Below are 10,504 nucleotides of genomic sequence, written 5' to 3' on the forward strand. Positions count from 1 at the left end.
AAAGCTTTAAAATCTGAAGGCTCTCAACTGTGGGCTCCAGTAAAAGACCTTCGTACTTCAAGAGGGAAATTTCAGGCACAGTCACAATCAAAGCAAACCAATTCCAAATGTCCACTCACGATCTGGGCTCCTCCACAGAACTTGGGTCACTTCCCAGCTCCGTCCTCTGCAGCGCACACAGAGCTGTCTTCTAGGCTCCAGCTGGCTCCACTCCACTGCTGCTGCTGTCCTTGGTGGTCGTCACATGGTACCGGCATCTCCAAATCACTGGGGTCTCTGCTGCAACTGGGCTGCACTTTCACCAATAGGCTCTCATAGGCTCTCTTCATGGTGCCAAGCCTCAACTTCTCTGCATGACTCCTTCAGTCCTGGGGCTTCTACCGCTATGCAGCTGCATCTTCACCAATGGCCTCTCTTGCCCTCTCACAGGGACAAGACTTAGCTGTTCTCCATGACCCCTTCATGCCTTCAAAACCAGTGCACCTGGGTGACTCTTACACATTACCAAGTCTGGCTGCCAGGACGAGCTACAACCTTGGCTGCCTCTGGAATGCAACTTCCCTGTGCTCTCAGGAAACTCTCCCAGAAGATTTCACCTCAGTGATGCTGCTCTCTTCTTAATCACCACTAATTTCTTAGCTCCAGTAGACCAATAGCAAGTAATCCAGCAAAGTTTTGTTTTAGTAGTTCTGGTATTTTGTTAATCACAGCTGATTCTTCAGCCCCAGCTAACCAGAACAACAGAATCTTAATTCAAAATAACAAATGGCTCTGATAGTCTTTAAACTTCCCTCTGGAACTTCACAAGCCAGGCCATCTACACTGTTCTCAACATTCTATCTCCCAAGCTCCCTCAGAGCATCCGACAGAGCCCTTAACACTCAATGGTTCTTCTAGCCCACAGTTCCAAAGTCCTTCACGATCCACCCCAGAAACATAGTCAGGTCTGTCACAGCCATATGTGTAGTACCAACTTCCTTAGTTAGGGTTTCTATTGCTGTGATGAGGAAAGGGTTTATTAGGCCTACACTTCCACATCGCTATTCATCACTGAAGGAAGTCAGGACAGGAACTCAAACAGGGAAGAACATGGAGGCCAAAGCTGATGCAGAGGCCATAGAGGATGCTGCTTATTGACTTGCTTCCTCTGGCTTGTTCAACCTGCTTTCTTATAGAACCCAGGACCACCAGCCCAGGGGTAGCACCATCCACCATGTTCTGGGCCCTCCCCCATTGATCATGAATTGAGAAAATGCCCTACAGCTGGATCTCATGGAGGCATTTCCTCAACTGAGACTCCTTCCTTTCCAATGGCTGTAACTTGTGACAAGTTGATACACAAAACCAGCTATCACTGGCCACAAGTACAGCTAAATGTCATATAACATACATGGCAGATGCACACAAATAATTACCCAAAACAAAATTGTAATAAAACTGGGGGAGCTAGCTCAGTGGTTAGAAGAACTTGCTGCTCTTCCAGAGGATCCCAGGTCAGACCCCAGCATCCATATCAGGTGACTCCCAGCTTCCTGTGACTCCAGCTGCAAGAGATATGACCTCTTCAGGCATGTGAATACACACACACACACACACACACACACACACACACACACACACACGCACGCACTTATACACACACAAGTAAATAGCAAAAGCTTAAGACACATTAACAAGACCCAGGTTGAGAAACCCTCCATTAACATGGCTTCAGGTGGCAGCACAGACAGGACGTCTTTATGGCCTTTGGTGGTAACATGGACCACAGACATCAACACAACCCTAGTGGTTCTTCACAGTTGATGGCTTCTGGCAGGAGTTGGAAGTGGGGATTAGGGAGTAAAGAAAGTAAGGAGAGAAGGACTAAAAAGAAATAGAACAGGATTTTCACAGTCATGCTACTGAGACAAAACCTTCTTGTCTTAGGTAACATGTTTTGCTGGGGAATATTATTTTAAGTGTGTTACTTTTGCTTATGCTGCATTTGCTTATTGTTGGGAAAGCTGTATTACTGTGCCTGTCTGAAACACCTGATGGTCTAATAAAAAGCTGAACGGCCAATAGAGAGGCAGGATAGAGAACAGATGGGGCAGGCAGGCAGAAAGGATGAATATGAGGAGAAATCTGGAAGAAAGAGGAGCAAGACAACAAGGAGAGGAGGATGCTAGGTGCCAGCCACACAGCCACACAGCCACACAGCCACACAGCCACAGTCACCCAGCCACCCAGCCACCCAGCCACCCAGCCACACAGCCACACAGCCACACAGCCACACAGCCACACAGCCACACAGCCACACAGCCACACAGCCACCCAGTCACTCAGTCAGCTATGGAGTAAGAGTGAGAGTAAGATAAACAGAAGTAAGAAAAGGAAAAAGCCAAGAGACAAAAGGTAGACTGGACAGCTGGGCGTTGATGGCACACGCCTTTAATCCCAGCACTCAGGAGGCAGAGGCAGGCGGATCTCTGTGAGTTCGAGGCCAGCCTGGTCTACAGAGCGAGTTCCAGGACAGTCTCCAAAACAATACAGAGAAACCTGGTCTCAAAAAACCAAAAAACAAGAACAAAAAAAAAAGGTAGACAGGATAATTTAAGGAAAGCTGGCTAGAAACAAACCAAGCTAAGACCAGGTATTTATAAATAATAATAAGCCTCTATGTGTAATTTATTCGGGATCTGGGTGGCAGACCCCCCCAAAAAAAGACCTAAGGAGCAAAGAGTAATAAGAGTAAAAGACGACCACCAACATATTTCCTCCCTCCACAGTGTCATTGTTCCCAGCTATAGGGGCATCTCTCCATGAATCATGGCAGCCCCAAGACATACCAATCATTTTGCTTCATTTAGTTATTGCTGTGAAGAGACACCATGACCAAGGCAACTTATAAAGAAAGCATCTAGTTAGGGGCTACTTACAATTTCAGAGGGTGAGTCCATGACCATCATGTCGGGGAGCATGGCAGCAGGCAGGCAAGCATGGTGCTGGAAAAGCAGCTGAGAGCTTACATCTGATCCAAAGCACGAGGCAAAGAGAGAGCCAACTGGGAATGAGGTGAGTTTTTGAAACCTCAAAATCCATCCCCAATGACACACTTCCTCCAACAAGACCACACCTCCTAATCTTTCCTAGACAATCCCACCAATTTCAGAGCAAACGTTCAAATGTGTGAGCCTATAGAGACCATCCTCACTCAAACCACCACATTCCACTCCCTGGCCCCCATAGGCTTATGGCCATATCATATGCAAAATGCTCTTAGTCTAATTTCAAAAGTTTCTATAGTCTGCCAGTCTCAATATCATTTCACAGTCCAATATCTCTTTTGAGACTCAAGGCAATCTCCCAATTGTAACCCCTGTAAAATAGAAGGGCAAATTATACACTTCTAACATACAGTGGCACAGCACACACATTAGCATGCCAAAAGGGAAGAAAGAGGAACAGTGAGGAAATACTGGACCAAATCCAGACTGATCCAGCAAGACAAACTCCAAATGGTCTGGGCTATCCAGTGGATTAGGGGAAGCTTATAAGGCTCAGTAGGAGGGGTGGTATATGTGCACATGTGTCTGCAGGTATGCTCACTTGTGCACATGGACATGGAGGACACTCCCCACTTTATTCCTTTGAGGCAGGGTCTCTCCCTAAACGTAAAGTTTGAATGTTCTATTGCATTTATAAGCAGGTAAGTCCCTTGGGGCCTCGCCCCACCATTAATGATGCTGGATGGCTAGGATCATAGTTTTACAGGCAACACTTAAAAAGAAGCTAGGACAAAATGAGCAAGGACTCGAGAAATTACTTCCAGATGCAGATAAGTTAGTCTTCAAATCTGGTGCCCTGAGTTGGTTTGTTGTTGGTGGTTGGTTGGTTGGTTTTGGTTTTATGAACTCACTACACAGCCCAGGTTAGTGTCAAACTCTTGGTGATCCTCCTGTCTCAGACTCCTGAATGTTGGGATTACACAAGTAAGCCACTGTGGCTGGCTAGGCATTAATTTTCAGCTTGAAAACAACACAGGGTAAACCAGGCATTGGTGGCGCTCACCTTTAATCCCAGCACTCAGGAGGCAGAGGTGGGTGGATCTCTGAGTTTGAGGCCAGCCTGGTCTACAAGAGCTAGTCCCAGGACAGCTTGCAAAGCCACGGAGAAACCCTGTCTCGAAAAGCCAAAAAAAAAAGTCAGAACAAAAAAAAGGAAGAAATTTAAAGCCCAAAGCAGCTGATACCTTGCCTTTCACTCAGAAGGACAAGGATGCAAAGGTCCTAACTCCAGCCAGCATCTCACTACTATGACAATGTCCTGGGTCTTTGAGAGCCTCAAAGGTTGCTGTTTGGTGGTTAAAAGAAAAGCTACTGGAACGTCAGGAGAATAGGGAAGACCCCAGGCACAGTGCAATGCTTGTCATGACTGTCTAAACAGAAGGCTCACACCCCAAGACAGAGGTGCTGGTTGACTGATGTGCATATTCCCACAACCCAGGACCACACCTGTTTTATTGATTTTTTTTCTAGGTAGAACATTAGCAATAAAGAGTTATGGAATTGGGGTGATATCTTAAGAACCACTTGATTGGGTCCTTTTAGCTAGACTGATGACCATAACAATCACAAATGTTCTTTATTAACAGAAGGACTAATCCAAAACCAGCCAGCAAATGAATAAGTGAAAGCAAATAACGGATGGGGAAAAAACAATGCGGAAACTGTGCTGAGTGAATAAAGTAGAAATTTCTGACAACATCTAGAATTTGAAACTCTTGTTCATTTCCTTGCCTGATTAATCTTTCTCACTTGTTAGCTGAATGCAGTCTTAACTGAACTTCAGCTCCTGTATGAATTCATGCATCACTTCTATCAAAGATGCTTCTGATATAAACCACATATGACGCCCCCTACAGGCACCAGCCCACTCCCCTTCATAAGTCAATTACTGTGGCATCCTTCATCTTTGCTCCCTAGCTGACTTTGTTTCTGAATTTCATAATAGATCAAAATAATTGTCATTCAGTTCTCACATCTGCTACAAATCAACTATCATCCACCTCCAAGCATGCCTTTGTTCTAGGGAAGCGAATCTAGTGTCCCAGGTGACGGCACTATAGACGTCTCAACATTGCAGCTGGGAGCTCTAAATCTTGAGCTGCCACAGTATGGAAGGTCACTACTGCTTCTGATTATTTAAATTCTTGTCAACAACAGAGCCTCACAAAGGAATGGATACCTGAACCAAAACCCTAGGCTTGTAAATAATGAAAGGAATAGTGGTCCCAGATGAGTCAGATTGTGATGATTCCAGCTCAGTCCAAACACCAGCAACCACAGAACCTATAAGGGCACAACTTCTAGAAACCCTTGGGAAATGACAGAAACCATAGATTAGAGGCTTAACATTCACTCCATCTCCCAAGGGATTACTGCAAAGCAGGGCAAAGGAAACAAGGAGGTTCTCCAAGTCCAGTATCCCAAACTACGCTGTGTTCCATGAAACTTTCCTCCCTCTGATTATGCTAAGATCTGGTACTTTATAATTATGCTCAAGTACCATTTCTTTGAAAAGTTTTTGAGAACTATGTTCTAGTTCAAAGAATGGCTGTGAGTAACATGTTCAGTAGAGACAAAGAACTCAGGCAGGGCACAGATTCCTCTTAGGTTGCTTCTGTTTCTTGATAGATACTAATTATACTTCTTTAAATAAAAGGCAAACTTAGGCTCAGTTGATAAAGTGCCTGCTGCACAAGCATGAGTGTGATGCCCAGCACCTGTGCCAACTGAGAGGAACAGATGCAGCGGCCACAGCCAAACACCAGATGAAGCCAATGGAACCCCTAAGAAAAGGGGGAGGAAGGACCCACAGAATCAACTAAACAGGGCTCACAGAAACTGAGCAACATTCACAGACCCTGTGCGGGTCTGAGCTAGGTCCTCTGCATATATAGTTGTGTAGCTTAGTGTTCTTGTGGGGCTCCTAACAGCAGGAGTGGGGGTGTCTCTAACTCTTTTGCTTGCTCTTGGGACCCTTTTCCTCCAACTAGGTTGCTTCATCCAGCCTTGATATGAGAGTTTGTGCCTGGTCATATGTAATTTGTTATGCTGTGTTCCATGTTTGGTTGGTATTCCTGGGAGGCCTGCTTTTTTTTTTTTGAGGGATAACAGAGGAGGAGTGCACCTGGAGGAGAGGTGAGATGGTAGGAGGCCTGGAAAGAGTAGAGGTAGGGGAAACTGTGGCCAGAATGTAATATATGTAAAGAATAAAAATTATTTTAAAAGCCAACAGCCAAACACAGGGTGGGGGTTGCATATCTATAACCCTAATGCAAGGAAGGGGTTAAGACACAAGCTGTTTCCCCAGAGCCTGTTGCCCAGGCAGTCCAGGCAATCAGCAAGTGTCCAGCAAGACAAGGGGTCCTGCAAAGAGGCTGAGGCTTGGCACCCCTAACCTCAAAAGATCAGGCCCAATGAGACCAAGAAAGACACTTGGCACCAACCTCTGCCCCCAACACAGAAGTAATTAATAAATAAATGCAATAACAGGTTAACTTAAAATTAAATGCTGGGAACTTGGAAGAAAGTTCACTCACAGGGCGTTGAGTTTTATCCTAAGAACCCACACGACAAGTTGGGCATGGTGGCAATGCTGGTTGTGGAGAGACAGAGATAGTCAGATTTCTGGGGCTTACTGACCAACCAGCCTAGCTTACTTGGTGAATTTTGGGGTCCAGTGAGGTCCCCTAAAACAAGGTAGTTGGCCATGATGGCACACACTTCTAATCCCAGCACAGGGCAAACAGAAGCAAGAGGATATCTGTGAGTTCAAGGCCAGCCTGGTCTCTACTTAGTCTACTTAGTCAGGGCTATATAGAGAGATCCCGTCTCAAAAAGAAGAAGAAGATGGGGAAAAAAAACCAAGGTGGGTTGCTCCTGAGGAATGACACCCAAAGCTGATTCTTACCTCTACATATACACAGGACAAACTCTCACACACACACACAAAGGAACACACATACATGCTTGCACACACACACATATACACAAATTACATATATGACATGTTTTCAAAAGACTCTACACAAGGGCTGAAGAAGGAACTCAGTGGTTAAGAGAAATCGTTACTCTTCCAGAGGACCTAGTTTGATTCCCAGCATCCACATATTTCACGTGAAACAGGCTCACAAACGTTTCAGAGAATCAGACGCCCTCTTCTGGCCTCTGAGGGCACCAAGCACACATGTGATACACAGGCATAAAATAAAATCTTTTGAAAATGTAAAGGCTGTCTATACCCCTAACTATGCATAGTGGCATGCCTTTTTCTTTCCTGGTGACAAAATTCACTTCTCCCCCTCTTCATGGTGCCTGGTTGTGGGGGTTGTAAGCACCCAGGGTGACATCACCCACCATGGGCTGGGCCCTCCGCCATTGATCACTAATTGATAAAATGCCTTACAGCTGGATCTCATGGAGCATTTTTTTCTCAACCGAGTCTCCTTCCTCTCTGATGACTATAGCTTGTGTCAAGTTGACGCACAAAACCAGCCAGCGCAACTCACACCTTGTCAACTTGATGCACAAACACATCACTAATAAGCCACAACCCTTCCTTTGTTACTCATCTTCAAGATCTCACGGTAAAAACACAGCTTTGAAAGTCCTCACAGTCTTTACAAATTCAAGCACCTCAAAATTTCAGTTCCTTTATCATAGGCAATCTCTTTAAAAATCCAAAGCTTTAAAATCTGAAGGCTCTCAACTGTGGGCTCCAGTAAAAGACCTTCGTACTTCAAGAGGGAAATTTCAGGCACAGTCACAATCAAAGCAAACCAATTCCAAATGTCCACTCACGATCTGGGCTCCTCCACAGAACTTGGGTCACTTCCCAGCTCCGTCCTCTGCAGCGCACACAGAGCTGTCTTCTAGGCTCCAGCTGGCTCCACTCCACTGCTGCTGCTGTCCTTGGTGGTCGTCACATGGTACCGGCATCTCCAAATCACTGGGGTCTCTGCTGCAACTGGGCTGCACTTTCACCAATAGGCTCTCATAGGCTCTCTTCATGGTGCCAAGCCTCAACTTCTCTGCATGACTCCTTCAGTCCTGGGGCTTCTACCGCTATGCAGCTGCATCTTCACCAATGGCCTCTCTTGCCCTCTCACAGGGACAAGACTTAGCTGTTCTCCATGACCCCTTCATGCCTTCAAAACCAGTGCACCTGGGTGACTCTTACACATTACCAAGTCTGGCTGCCAGGACGAGCTACAACCTTGGCTGCCTCTGGAATGCAACTTCCCTGTGCTCTCAGGAAACTCTCCCAGAAGATTTCACCTCAGTGATGCTGCTCTCTTCTTAATCACCACTAATTTCTTAGCTCCAGTAGACCAATAGCAAGTAATCCAGCAAAGTTTTGTTTTAGTAGTTCTGGTATTTTGTTAATCACAGCTGATTCTTCAGCCCCAGCTAACCAGAACAACAGAATCTTAATTCAAAATAACAAATGGCTCTGATAGTCTTTAAACTTCCCTCTGGAACTTCACAAGCCAGGCCATCTACACTGTTCTCAACATTCTATCTCCCAAGCTCCCTCAGAGCATCCGACAGAGCCCTTAACACTCAATGGTTCTTCTAGCCCACAGTTCCAAAGTCCTTCACGATCCACCCCAGAAACATAGTCAGGTCTGTCACAGCCATATGTGTAGTACCAACTTCCTTAGTTAGGGTTTCTATTGCTGTGATGAGGAAAGGGTTTATTAGGCCTACACTTCCACATCGCTATTCATCACTGAAGGAAGTCAGGACAGGAACTCAAACAGGGAAGAACATGGAGGCCAAAGCTGATGCAGAGGCCATAGAGGATGCTGCTTATTGACTTGCTTCCTCTGGCTTGTTCAACCTGCTTTCTTATAGAACCCAGGACCACCAGCCCAGGGGTAGCACCATCCACCATGTTCTGGGCCCTCCCCCATTGATCATGAATTGAGAAAATGCCCTACAGCTGGATCTCATGGAGGCATTTCCTCAACTGAGACTCCTTCCTTTCCAATGGCTGTAACTTGTGACAAGTTGATACACAAAACCAGCTATCACTGGCCACAAGTACAGCTAAATGTCATATAACATACATGGCAGATGCACACAAATAATTACCCAAAACAAAATTGTAATAAAACTGGGGGAGCTAGCTCAGTGGTTAGAAGAACTTGCTGCTCTTCCAGAGGATCCCAGGTCAGACCCCAGCATCCATATCAGGTGACTCCCAGCTTCCTGTGACTCCAGCTGCAAGAGATATGACCTCTTCAGGCATGTGAATACACACACACACACACACACACACACACACACACACACACGCGCGCGCACGCACTTATACACACACAAGTAAATAGCAAAAGCTTAAGACACATTAACAAGACCCAGGTTGAGAAACCCTCCATTAACATGGCTTCAGGTGGCAGCACAGACAGGACGTCTTTATGGCCTTTGGTGGTAACATGGACCACAGACATCAACACAACCCTAGTGGTTCTTCACAGTTGATGGCTTCTGGCAGGAGTTGGAAGTGGGGATTAGGGAGTAAAGAAAGTAAGGAGAGAAGGACTAAAAAGAAATAGAACAGGATTTTCACAGTCATGCTACTGAGACAAAACCTTCTTGTCTTAGGTAACATGTTTTGCTGGGGAATATTATTTTAAGTGTGTTACTTTTGCTTATGCTGCATTTGCTTATTGTTGGGAAAGCTGTATTACTGTGCCTGTCTGAAACACCTGATGGTCTAATAAAAAGCTGAACGGCCAATAGAGAGGCAGGATAGAGAACAGATGGGGCAGGCAGGCAGAAAGGATGAATATGAGGAGAAATCTGGAAGAAAGAGGAGCAAGACAACAAGGAGAGGAGGATGCTAGGTGCCAGCCACACAGCCACACAGCCACACAGCCACACAGCCACAGTCACCCAGCCACCCAGCCACCCAGCCACCCAGCCACACAGCCACACAGCCACACAGCCACACAGCCACACAGCCACACAGCCACACAGCCACACAGCCACCCAGTCACTCAGTCAGCTATGGAGTAAGAGTGAGAGTAAGATAAACAGAAGTAAGAAAAGGAAAAAGCCAAGAGACAAAAGGTAGACTGGACAGCTGGGCGTTGATGGCACACGCCTTTAATCCCAGCACTCAGGAGGCAGAGGCAGGCGGATCTCTGTGAGTTCGAGGCCAGCCTGGTCTACAGAGCGAGTTCCAGGACAGTCTCCAAAACAATACAGAGAAACCTGGTCTCAAAAAACCAAAAAACAAGAACAAAAAAAAAGGTAGACAGGATAATTTAAGGAAAGCTGGCTAGAAACAAACCAAGCTAAGACCAGGTATTTATAAATAATAATAAGCCTCTATGTGTAATTTATTCGGGATCTGGGTGGCAGACCCCCCCAAAAAAAGACCTAAGGAGCAAAGAGTAATAAGAGTAAAAGACGACCACCAACATATTTCCTCCCTCCACAGTGTCATTGTT

The sequence above is a fragment of the Mesocricetus auratus genome, unplaced genomic scaffold (assembly GCF_017639785.1).
Source record: "Mesocricetus auratus isolate SY011 unplaced genomic scaffold, BCM_Maur_2.0 Super-Scaffold_100028, whole genome shotgun sequence".
In the NCBI taxonomy this organism is placed as follows: Eukaryota; Metazoa; Chordata; class Mammalia; order Rodentia; family Cricetidae; genus Mesocricetus; species Mesocricetus auratus.